Source organism: Sinocyclocheilus rhinocerous, unplaced genomic scaffold (genome assembly GCF_001515625.1).
Source record: "Sinocyclocheilus rhinocerous isolate Xijiao unplaced genomic scaffold, SAMN03320098_v1.1 scaffold568, whole genome shotgun sequence".
In the NCBI taxonomy this organism is placed as follows: Eukaryota; Metazoa; Chordata; class Actinopteri; order Cypriniformes; family Cyprinidae; genus Sinocyclocheilus; species Sinocyclocheilus rhinocerous.
The window spans coordinates 1,967,445-1,978,878 of record NW_015652173.1 but is presented as its reverse complement, the minus strand read 5'-3'; positions in this window follow the sequence as shown (position 1 = coordinate 1,978,878).

Genomic DNA, 11,434 nt, shown 5'->3' with positions numbered 1-11,434 from the left:
GCGTCTTTCCAGAGTTCAAGAACTTTGTTTTATACATTTTATAAACCTATTTATTTGTTATAAATTGTAAATTGTACTCACCTCAGAAAAACAAATTCTTCTATCAGACACAGTTGAAGTAAAAGTGCCTCAGATAAACGCGCTGTCCTGATTCAAGCGGATGAGATGGTGTAGCCAGGTCTGTCATTATTTCAACGTTATCTTCATAACTCGTTACGAAATAAAAAGTTTCACAACTCAGAAAATTTAATTTTCCTTTCTTGTCAACGTTATACAGCGCGCGGTGTGTCACTGTGTCAGTTGTGGAGGCGCGCGCGCTGTACGTCACGTCATTATATTAAAAGCAATCGTCCATATTCTGACGGTGAAAAGAAACATTTTATCTTTCAATTTTCAATCTTGTGTCTGAAGTTTAATTACACTTTTTAAATAGCAAATTCTGGAAATCAGAGAGCATATAAAGAGCATGTATATGATGGTGCCAGTAAGTCATTAAATTACCAATATATTACGAATAGAGTAGGTATCTGGAACGTTCTTGGTTATCGTGTTACGTTAGGAGGACGTACTGACGACGTTGTGAGTTTTTTTTATTTTTTATTTTTTATTTTTTATTATGCAATAGAAGAACATGTTGTGAGTTGGTAATGGGATGGTAATGAAAGTACGAGAATAAGACGTCGTGGTTACGTTGTCTATTGGTAAGTCATGAAATACCAAAAAGTACGAATACATTACGTAACTGTTACGTCGTGTGTTAGCTGGGACGACAGATGCTAATGCTCTCTAGTTATGGTGTTATAATAATAACACAAAAATGGTGAAAAACTGTTTAAGGGTCTAACTCAATTTTAAAGTTTTTAATTCAATTCAAGTTTATTTGTATAGCGCTTTTCACGATACAAATCGTTGCAAAGCAGCTTTACAGAAAATTAAGTTTCTACAATATATTTAGTAGTAGCTTATCAGTGGTGACTATGTCAAATTGATGTAGGCCTACATATGGCAGAAATGTATGGTAAAATTCAGTTAATGACGTAATCAAACAGAGATGAACACTATTAACAGTGTCACTATTAACTCCACAATTCAGTAGCTATTGTTCACAGTCTTTGTAATGTGTTTTCAGCATTTCTAGCATTTATGTGTATAGAAACAACACCCTGAATTGCCTTTACACTGACTTTAAAAGCACATTTTGTGGCCCAGTACCTATAGTAAACACAAATTTGTCTCCAGACAGACTAGTTAAAAGTGCACCCAGACTCTTAACAGTTGTGAGTTTGTCATATTGAGTTTACTTGACTGTTTTTAAACTGTGTTTATTTATAGCATCAGTTCATTTGCCTCAGACTACTGGCCAACAGCTAATGTAAGAGTGAGACCGCGTGAATGCAAGATAAAGTTCCTGCTCAAGAGGACACCTGATCCCTTGCTTCCTGTCCTACAACCTGACTCCTCAGCAGCTCACGTTCAGAAAACATCTTCGCCATGAAATTTTCAGCACTGCTTGGTTGTACCACGGTCTGTGATGTCCGGTCAGCGGTGATGATGACAAACCCACCTGCCCTTTGTCAGTGGAAAGCCAAGCAGCAGAACCATGAGGTGAGCTTAACCACTTAAAGGAACAGTTCACCCAAAAATAACATTTCTGAAATTATTTATTCACTTTCATGTCATTCTAAACCCGGATTACTTCATTTCTTCTATGGAATAAAACAGGAAATGTTTTGAAGAATCTTCATGCAACATTCTTTCAGACTGTATAATGAAAGTGGATGGTGACCAAGGGATTTCAAACTACTGAAGTACCATAGATTCTTCATAATAGTGGTTCATGTGACTCAAGCACTATTACAAGTCGTCTGAAGCCATATGATAGCTTTGTGTGGGCAACAGGCTGAAATTTAAGTTGTTTTTCTCTGACCACTGCGGTCACCATTCACTTTCAATGTATAAAAAAAAGCAGCTTGGTTTTTTTTGCTATTAGTGCATTCTTTTCCACATAAGAAAAGATAAGAAACGTTTGCCTCAATTTTAAATATTTTTCATTTCTCTTATCTGAACAATTCTTAGCAGTTAAACAATTACTTTAAGTGGTCAAGATGTAAACATTCTCCAAAAAGAGGTAATACATTGCAAATATAATAATCTTTGATTTTTGAAAACTGCAGTTCTGGGATTTTCCCCGGTGCAAAACGTTTTTTTAAACGGAAACGGTGGTGCGTTGAACACTCTGTTCTGATGACGCAAGAGTTGCAGCTATGGCAGCTGAGAAGGCCATTCTTTGTGTTCTTTTTGAAGAATTTTCGGAGCCTGATGAAATCGGTATAAATACGTGTTTAATACTGCAAAATACGCTCGATGTTACAGTCACTGCCCTTGCCCTCCAGAATAAAGGAGAACATCCCAATCAAATGAAGGGATTTGTGGAAACTGTGGTTCCTAATTATTGTGATCCAACATTTGCCTCGCATTTCAGGATGAAAAGACAAACATTTCAGGTGAAGGATAATCCACTTCTTACCTCCAAGACTGTGTTATGATCTATATGACCTTATTATTTTTATTGTGAGTATTAGGCTTATCATTATTGCTGATCACTGTTGTTGTGCTATGATATTGTAATATTTACCATTATATAATCAGAGCAGTATAGAAAAGTGTCACTCCATAATACAATAGCAAAATATATAAATATGTATTGTATTTTTATGTTACATTAATCAGTATTTAGCACACCTTCCTAAGGAAAGGATATGGACCAGAAGACATTGCAATTACTAAATGATATTTAGACAGACTTAAAGAAGTTCCAGATCTATACTTGTGCTCTTATTATTTCAGTTATTTTGCCTTTAATGTAAATAAACATGTGCAAACAATATACTTGCTCTTGTGAATTTGGATGTTAATTACATTGTGCGAGCTGTCTCTTTAATACCGCGTGGTTTACATACATGTTGCTGCTGATTGGGCTGACATGTTTGACACACCCACCAAACAAGAGAAAACGCATCTCAAACCCTGTTGCACACCGTTTCCAGGAAACATGTCGTTCAAACCGGAAACCGTTGCAAAACGGTGCACACCGGTTTGAGCTTGAACTTGCCCCAGTACTATACATAACAACAACAACAATAATAATAATAATAAAAAAGGCTTTTAGCGTCTTTCCAGAGTTCAAGAACTTTGTTTTATACATTTTATAAACCTATTTATTTGTTATAAATTGTAAATTGTACTCACCTCAGAAAAACAAATTCTTCTATCAGACACTGTTGAAGTAAAAGTGCCTCAGATAAACGCGCTGTCCTGATTCAAGCGGATGAGATGGTGTAGCCAGGTCTGTCATTATTTCAACGTTATCTTCATAACTCGTTACGAAATAAAAAGTTTCACAACTCAGAAAATTTAATTTTCCTTTCTTGTCAACGTTATACAGCGCGCGGTGTGTCACTGTGTCAGTTGTGGAGGCGCGCGCGCTGTACGTCACGTCATTATATTAAAAGCAATCGTCCATATTCTGACGGTGAAAAGAAACATTTTATCTTTCAATTTTCAATCTTGTGTCTGAAGTTTAATTACACTTTTTAAATAGCAAATTCTGGAAATCAGAGAGCATATAAAGAGCATGTATATGATGGTGCCAGTAAGTCATTAAATTACCAATATATTACGAATAGAGTAGGTATCTGGAACGTTCTTGGTTATCGTGTTACGTTAGGAGGACGTACTGACGACGTTGTGAGTTTTTTTTATTTTTTATTTTTTATTTTTTATTATGCAATAGAAGAACATGTTGTGAGTTGGTAATGGGATGGTAATGAAAGTACGAGAATAAGACGTCGTGGTTACGTTGTCTATTGGTAAGTCATGAAATACCAAAAAGTACGAATACATTACGTAACTGTTACGTCGTGTGTTAGCTGGGACGACAGATGCTAATGCTCTCTAGTTATGGTGTTATAATAATAACACAAAAATGGTGAAAAACTGTTTAAGGGTCTAACTCAATTTTAAAGTTTTTAATTCAATTCAAGTTTATTTGTATAGCGCTTTTCACGATACAAATCGTTGCAAAGCAGCTTTACAGAAAATTAAGTTTCTACAATATATTTAGTAGTAGCTTATCAGTGGTGACTATGTCAAATTGATGTAGGCCTACATATGGCAGAAATGTATGGTAAAATTCAGTTAATGACGTAATCAAACAGAGATGAACACTATTAACAGTGTCACTATTAACTCCACAATTCAGTAGCTATTGTTCACAGTCTTTGTAATGTGTTTTCAGCATTTCTAGCATTTATGTGTATAGAAACAACACCCTGAATTGCCTTTACACTGACTTTAAAAGCACATTTTGTGGCCCAGTACCTATAGTAAACACAAATTTGTCTCCAGACAGACTAGTTAAAAGTGCACCCAGACTCTTAACAGTTGTGAGTTTGTCATATTGAGTTTACTTGACTGTTTTTAAACTGTGTTTATTTATAGCATCAGTTCATTTGCCTCAGACTACTGGCCAACAGCTAATGTAAGAGTGAGACCGCGTGAATGCAAGATAAAGTTCCTGCTCAAGAGGACACCTGATCCCTTGCTTCCTGTCCTACAACCTGACTCCTCAGCAGCTCACGTTCAGAAAACATCTTCGCCATGAAATTTTCAGCACTGCTTGGTTGTACCACGGTCTGTGATGTCCGGTCAGCGGTGATGATGACAAACCCACCTGCCCTTTGTCAGTGGAAAGCCAAGCAGCAGAACCATGAGGTGAGCTTAACCACTTAAAGGAACAGTTCACCCAAAAATAACATTTCTGAAATTATTTATTCACTTTCATGTCATTCTAAACCCGGATTACTTCATTTCTTCTATGGAATAAAACAGGAAATGTTTTGAAGAATCTTCATGCAACATTCTTTCAGACTGTATAATGAAAGTGGATGGTGACCAAGGGATTTCAAACTACTGAAGTACCATAGATTCTTCATAATAGTGGTTCATGTGACTCAAGCACTATTACAAGTCGTCTGAAGCCATATGATAGCTTTGTGTGGGCAACAGGCTGAAATTTAAGTTGTTTTTCTCTGACCACTGCGGTCACCATTCACTTTCAATGTATAAAAAAAAGCAGCTTGGTTTTTTTTTGCTATTAGTGCATTCTTTTCCACATAAGAAAAGATAAGAAACTTTTGCCTCAATTTTAAATATTTTTCATTTCTCTTATCTGAACAATTCTTAGCAGTTAAACAATTACTTTAAGTGGTCAAGATTTAAACATTCTCCAAAAAGAGGTAATACATTGCAAATATAATAATCTTTGATTTTTGAAAACTGCAGTTCTGGGATTTTCCCTTTGTTCAGCTATTTTTTGTTTGTCTTATGGTCAGTCATGATATGCACGTGACTTGTTTATGTGGTAAAAAAAAAAACAAGCTAGCAACTTCTAAGCGTATAGATAAACCTGTGGAAGTATCTAAAGCTGAGTTAATGATTATTTGTGCTGAATCATGTGAACTCCACTCAACTTTTGAAGTCATAGGTGTTTTATTATTGAATGGTTATTCAAATGCATATAAATAGGAAATCAGTAAATTCACAATGTTGTCACACAGTTTTAGTTTCAACACGGTAATGCACACCGGTAGCTAAGTTTCCATCACACCTCTTTGAGAGAGAGGGAACCTTGGGCCCCCCGTCCCACACAGAAACAAACAGATAAATAAATAAACAAACAAATAGCTGTGTCGTATTTCCCACCTGATGAGGACTTTCCACTGGTTTAATTACAGATAGAAGCACACAAAACTGTTTGACCCTACTGGAATTTCATAGATTTCACATTTCAAGTCCAAATGTCCAAGCAAAAAAGAATCATGTTAAAAAAAAAAAAAAAAAAATCCTGTGTCATTATGAAATGTAAGATATGTAGAGTTCCAGCACTCGGGGCATCTAAAGAGCTGCTTCTTTACAATTAAAACCAGATTTGTTGCATGTTAAATCCTCCCAACAAAAGAATCTAACAAGATTGTAGAACGATGTTTTGGTCCCTCACTTTACGTCTTCTGTGTAGAGTGAGGTCTGGCTCCATTGCCCAGTTTGTAAACTCCCACAGGGCTGAAGTTGTTGGGAGGTTTTGGAGATGCTGGATGCTTAACTCACTCTTTTTATGTTGTTACTACGTCTACGCCGAAAGCAGGCGGGTAAGCAACGCTTATCCGATTTGATCATAGGTGAACTGGGAGGAGAGGCTTGTTTTCTGTAAAATTAGAAACACAGAAGGTAAAAATACCATAATCAGTTGATTCATTTATTTTATTTTATCCAACACTTCCTGATGAGTACAAACAACAGTGGGACCTTTCATTATTTTAATTACTCCTCTGTGTTGTCTGTGCACATTGCATACAAACTGTCAGTCTGCAGGTTAGGCCAGTAGGTGTTTTTGAGTCTTTGAATAATTAATTTGTTCAAAACACCAAATCATTCAGGAACGAAACATGTGCTTACGAATGAGTCATTGTATCGTTTACTCAACCGATTAGTTGCTCCTTAACACTGATTCATTCAGAAGCGAAACACGTCTTTAAAAGCGAGTCACTGAATCACTCAATTAACAGATTTGCTTTAAAACAATGAGCAGTTTGTTCTGCACTGATGAACTGAATGTTTACAATTAACTGCAGCAGCTTTGTTTGGAACAATTTGACTGGCGAATCAAAAATAGACAAAGTAACTGACAAATTATGTGTGAATAGTGAATTAAGTTAAAATGACTTATTAAATGAATTATTAAATAATATATACTTAATAATTAATAGCTCACTTTAACTTAATAATTAATTTAAGTAGGCCTATATATGTACAGAGACCCACACATGACATGGAGGGGGAAAAAAGTAAATCTTTTTGATTTGCTGAAAATGAAATGGGTACAAAATAATTCGTTCTACGTCCTGTCTGCATTCTTATAAACCAATGTAGATGCTTCTCACTTAAAATTATTCCATGCAGTGCTGCAAAGCTTTTGAGAATGTCTCCCAACTCAAAATAAAACCCAATTAAAGTATCTCTGCCCATAACATAACATAACATAACATAACATAACAGCAGCAACAGGTTTATGAGATTTCGAACAGGAAGTAGAACAAATTATTATTTTGTGCACACTATTTACTTAAAACGAGGGAATGTATAATTATAGCGAGCGCACTATTTACTTAAAACGAAGAAACGAATTAGTAAATTGTTTGCACGATTTAGTAAACAGAGGGAAAGAATTAGTAAATCGTGCGCATTGTGGGGCTCCATTTATACGTTTCGCTCTTGAATTAATCGGTGTTCAGGAGCAAATGAATCAGTTGAGTAAATGTTTCAATGACACATTCATAAAGACGTTTTGTTATTGAATGAATCGGTGTTTTGAACAAATAAATGATTCAAAGAATCATAAAATAAAATACTAAAATATTAAGTGTTATATATAATTATATACTATACTTAATATTTTATTGTTCACCCACAAATCACAAAATTAAAATTCTGTAATCATCAATTTTCTTTCTTGCAAAAAAGGGATATATTTATATTTATTCACATTTATATTTAATAATATTTAGCAAGAATGTTGGCATTGCTTTTTGTGTGTACAATGAAAATGAATCTGGATTAGCCATAGTCACCATTTAATTTAACTGAATGAAAAAGCAGCCGGGAAATTCTGCTAAACAACTTTTTTTTTGTGTGTCTTCCACAGATAAAAAAAAAAAAGTCACATGGGTTGAGAACTACAGGAAGATAATAGATGAAGATAGAATTTAGATTTTTGGGTGAACAACCCCTTTTATTATGAGTATTTGGGAATGTAAGCCTCACCTGGCGGCTGCAGCTGCTGCTGCTGCTTCTTTATTGCGCAGCTGCCGCATTATACGCAACATGCGACAAATCTGACGCAGTGTCATCTTTGGAGCGTGGCTGGCCAGACGTGGTCGAGGGGCCCCTCTGGGCCCTCTGTAACTGAAAAGGGACATGTAATCACCACCAGACCCCCTCCCAAAGAGCTGAACACTGCTGCTGCCATAGCAGGATGCACACTGAAAGAAAAACAAGAACAATAGTTTTCCTTGAAATCAAGGTTTTTATATCAATTAACTAGTTGATAACAAATCTTTCACCAAGCTACTGGTTTCAAACCAAGAACACGATTAATTAACTACATCCTAAGAAACCAAAGCCTTCACACACACACACACACACGCACACACACACACACACACATACACATACACACAAACTCTATACAACAAGCTTGAATACACACAGATTCTTTTACTTGACACCAGATCGGCCCAGAGCACAGACATGATACATCCACACCAATAGCGCTGACAGAACATGACCCAGTCTAGAACAATGAAAGCTCAAACTAACTGAACTGAGAATAAGATTCATCATGTTAACTGATCCAAGGCATGTCTTTTATTTCACTAGTATCACCACCAGAGACACTATTGTATTCAATAGTGATCAATTTTTAAACTCTCAACCTCTTCACGAAAAAAGTCAAAAATGCATCTAAAATCAAAATCCGTCTTCCAAATATCACCAAAATAATTTCAGGTGTGCAGCACAAGATGATGTTTCTTCTGTTTGGACCATCTGTTATTGAACTCCAACCATGTGTGAAGTCATCTTAAATTCTTAAAAGTGAATAATGAGTAAAAGTGAACTCATCTACAATAAAAAAAAGCACTCTTAATCTTCAAATACTCACCGGTACGACTGTTGCCATGGTAACCAACTCAGTTCAGGGCGTCCCAGGGATGCTGCAGAATTATGCGTAAAATTTTGCCCACCTTGACCGAGCATTCATCTCTTATACCTGTTGTCTTCCCAGGTGCCACATGATGTGACCAATCACAGGGGACCCGGCGGTCCAGTTCCGCCCTCTGAACCTGACATCACCAAGTGATGTCACTCCGCCGCTGCTTTAAACTGGACACAACAATGGGCAAAGGGTGTCTCGCGTTTCAGGGCCTCGACAGCAGTGACATGCAGTTAATTATCACGCTACCTTTTGTCTCTGTTGGGTAAATTTAGAGTCTAGTAGGAGGGAACAAAGGAGCATTCTAAGAACAATGCATGCTATGAATTGGTCGACGTGCTCATGGGAGAGAAGCTTTGTGTCGCTTACAAACATAAATTAAAGCAGCTCATGCTTTTCTGACAATGACGCTGCTATACCATGACAACGGGTCATGGGTTACGTGTGTGTTTATTAGTGTTTAGCTGATGGATATTTGAATTGAGGGGAATTTGATAAAAACATGAAAATAATGGTCAAGTTTAATGAATGAATGGCATTCATCATTGGGGCACAGGTAAATTTATGTATAGTAGCATCTTTTATAAATGCAGTTCAAAGCGCTTCATATGTCAAAGTATGAAAACTTAAAAAAAGAACACAAAAACAACAATATTATTAATAATAATGATCAAGGCAAGGCAAGTTTATTAATATAGCACATTTCATACACAATGGTAATTCAAAGTGCTTTAGATAAAAGGAAGTAAATTAATCATTAAAAAATAATCACAATAATAAAACATGGAATTTAAAAACTTTTAAAATGGTAAGGTCTGTCTCCAGAATCACACCAAGATTCCTGACTTGATTTTTAGTTGTTTGACCCCTAGAGTCAAGGTATGCATCAAAACAACAACAACAACAATAATAATAGTTCATTAATTAATCAATTAATTAAAAAACTTTAATTTTAGATATTGGAAAAGCAAATAAAAATGGAATACAGTGGCATAAAGCAGGCCTATATTATTCAGAAACTAAAAGATCTTCAGGAGCTTTTTAAAAATAAATATTTAAAGGCTATTTTTTATTTATTATTATTACTATTATGTTTATTATTATTTACAATTTTTGAGAATTGATGGCTTTTTAAAAAGCAGGTTCACACCAGCTGTGATACTTTGTAAATAAATAAATTTAAAACTAGGATTTGGATCACATTTTGACAGATGGTTAAAAAGCAAATAAATGGAAAAGCAAAAATAAGATAAGATAAATGTAAGATAAAATAAAATAACAAAGGATAATATAATAAGGAATACAGTGGCATATATTATTCAAAAACTAAAAGAAAGTTTTTCAGGTGCTTTTTAAAAATGTGACTATTTTGATCTTGTCAAAATTTAATGAAAGTTTAGTGACTTTGTTTTTTTTGTTGTTTTTTTTTTTACAGATTTTGCAACATAATGGCTTAGTTATAGTGTAATTCTTTACATTGTATGGTGCAAACAAACAAACAAACAATGATTTGGGTCACATTTGGAAGGACAGTCAAAAATGCATTAGTGTTAGTGCATTTAGTACTTTAAATTAAGTTCCTTAATGTAAGTTAGGGAGGAGCGAGCACATCTAATCTTTCAATCAACAGCCAGAGTATATAAGCAGCTGCTTACCTCTCTCCAGTCTCAGCTGTTCCAGCATCCCTCCACCTCCCCAAAACTCCACCTTCATCTTAGGTACCTTGCCCTTCGTAATCATCCTATATCTAGTCCCTGGGGGTATATCAGAGCTCGAGTTGAAGCTGCTTCATCGAGCCCCTCATCAGTGGACAGCAAGCCAAATAAGTTTACACACAATTTCCTTAAGATTATATGGGCAAACGAACTCGTTAAGAACCAGTAAAAACCTTAAAATCAATCCTATGCTTACATGGAGACCATTTTAAATGAACTAAAACAATATGTAGACTCTCTTGGATGCATGAATCAATTTCTTAGCATCCACCAGTGATGAGAAGCAAGGACTTTGTACGAAACAGTATTAGTAAGACTTAAAACTCAGTTCATTATCTAAAATAACACCATCACAAACCCACACCACATCTGTGTTGGCATTTGCAGGCACATCTTGACAGCCACAGCTTTTTTGCCTTGTTCAACTGTCAGTTGTCTCGTGAAAACCAATCATCGCCTTCAAAAAGCTCAAAAACCTTACCAGCTCTGCAAGACAAAGCAGGTCACACAAAAACCAGAAGCAAGTTTCAAGTAATCAAACAAAATTTGGGTAGATCTGTATCAGCAGTCTTAAAAATATGTGAGTGAAAAGTATTGTTAAATTATATTGCAGAAATAATCAGGATAGTATTTTCAACCATATACCAAAAAAAAGGGGTTTGGAATAGCATTATAGGTGTTATTTTATATTTTGGTTTGGTGTTCCTTTTGTACATTATTTGATCATGCGATATGGTGCAGAGCTCCCTGAACTCTCCACCTCTCTTTATCTTCTCCCTAGCTGTAAATTTGTATGGTTCAGTGTCATAAAATATGGAGCTGCAATAAATCTCTTAGTAACCACCAGTGCAAATTTCAGCAGCCACTAAATGTCCTTCCTGTTTCTTTGCTC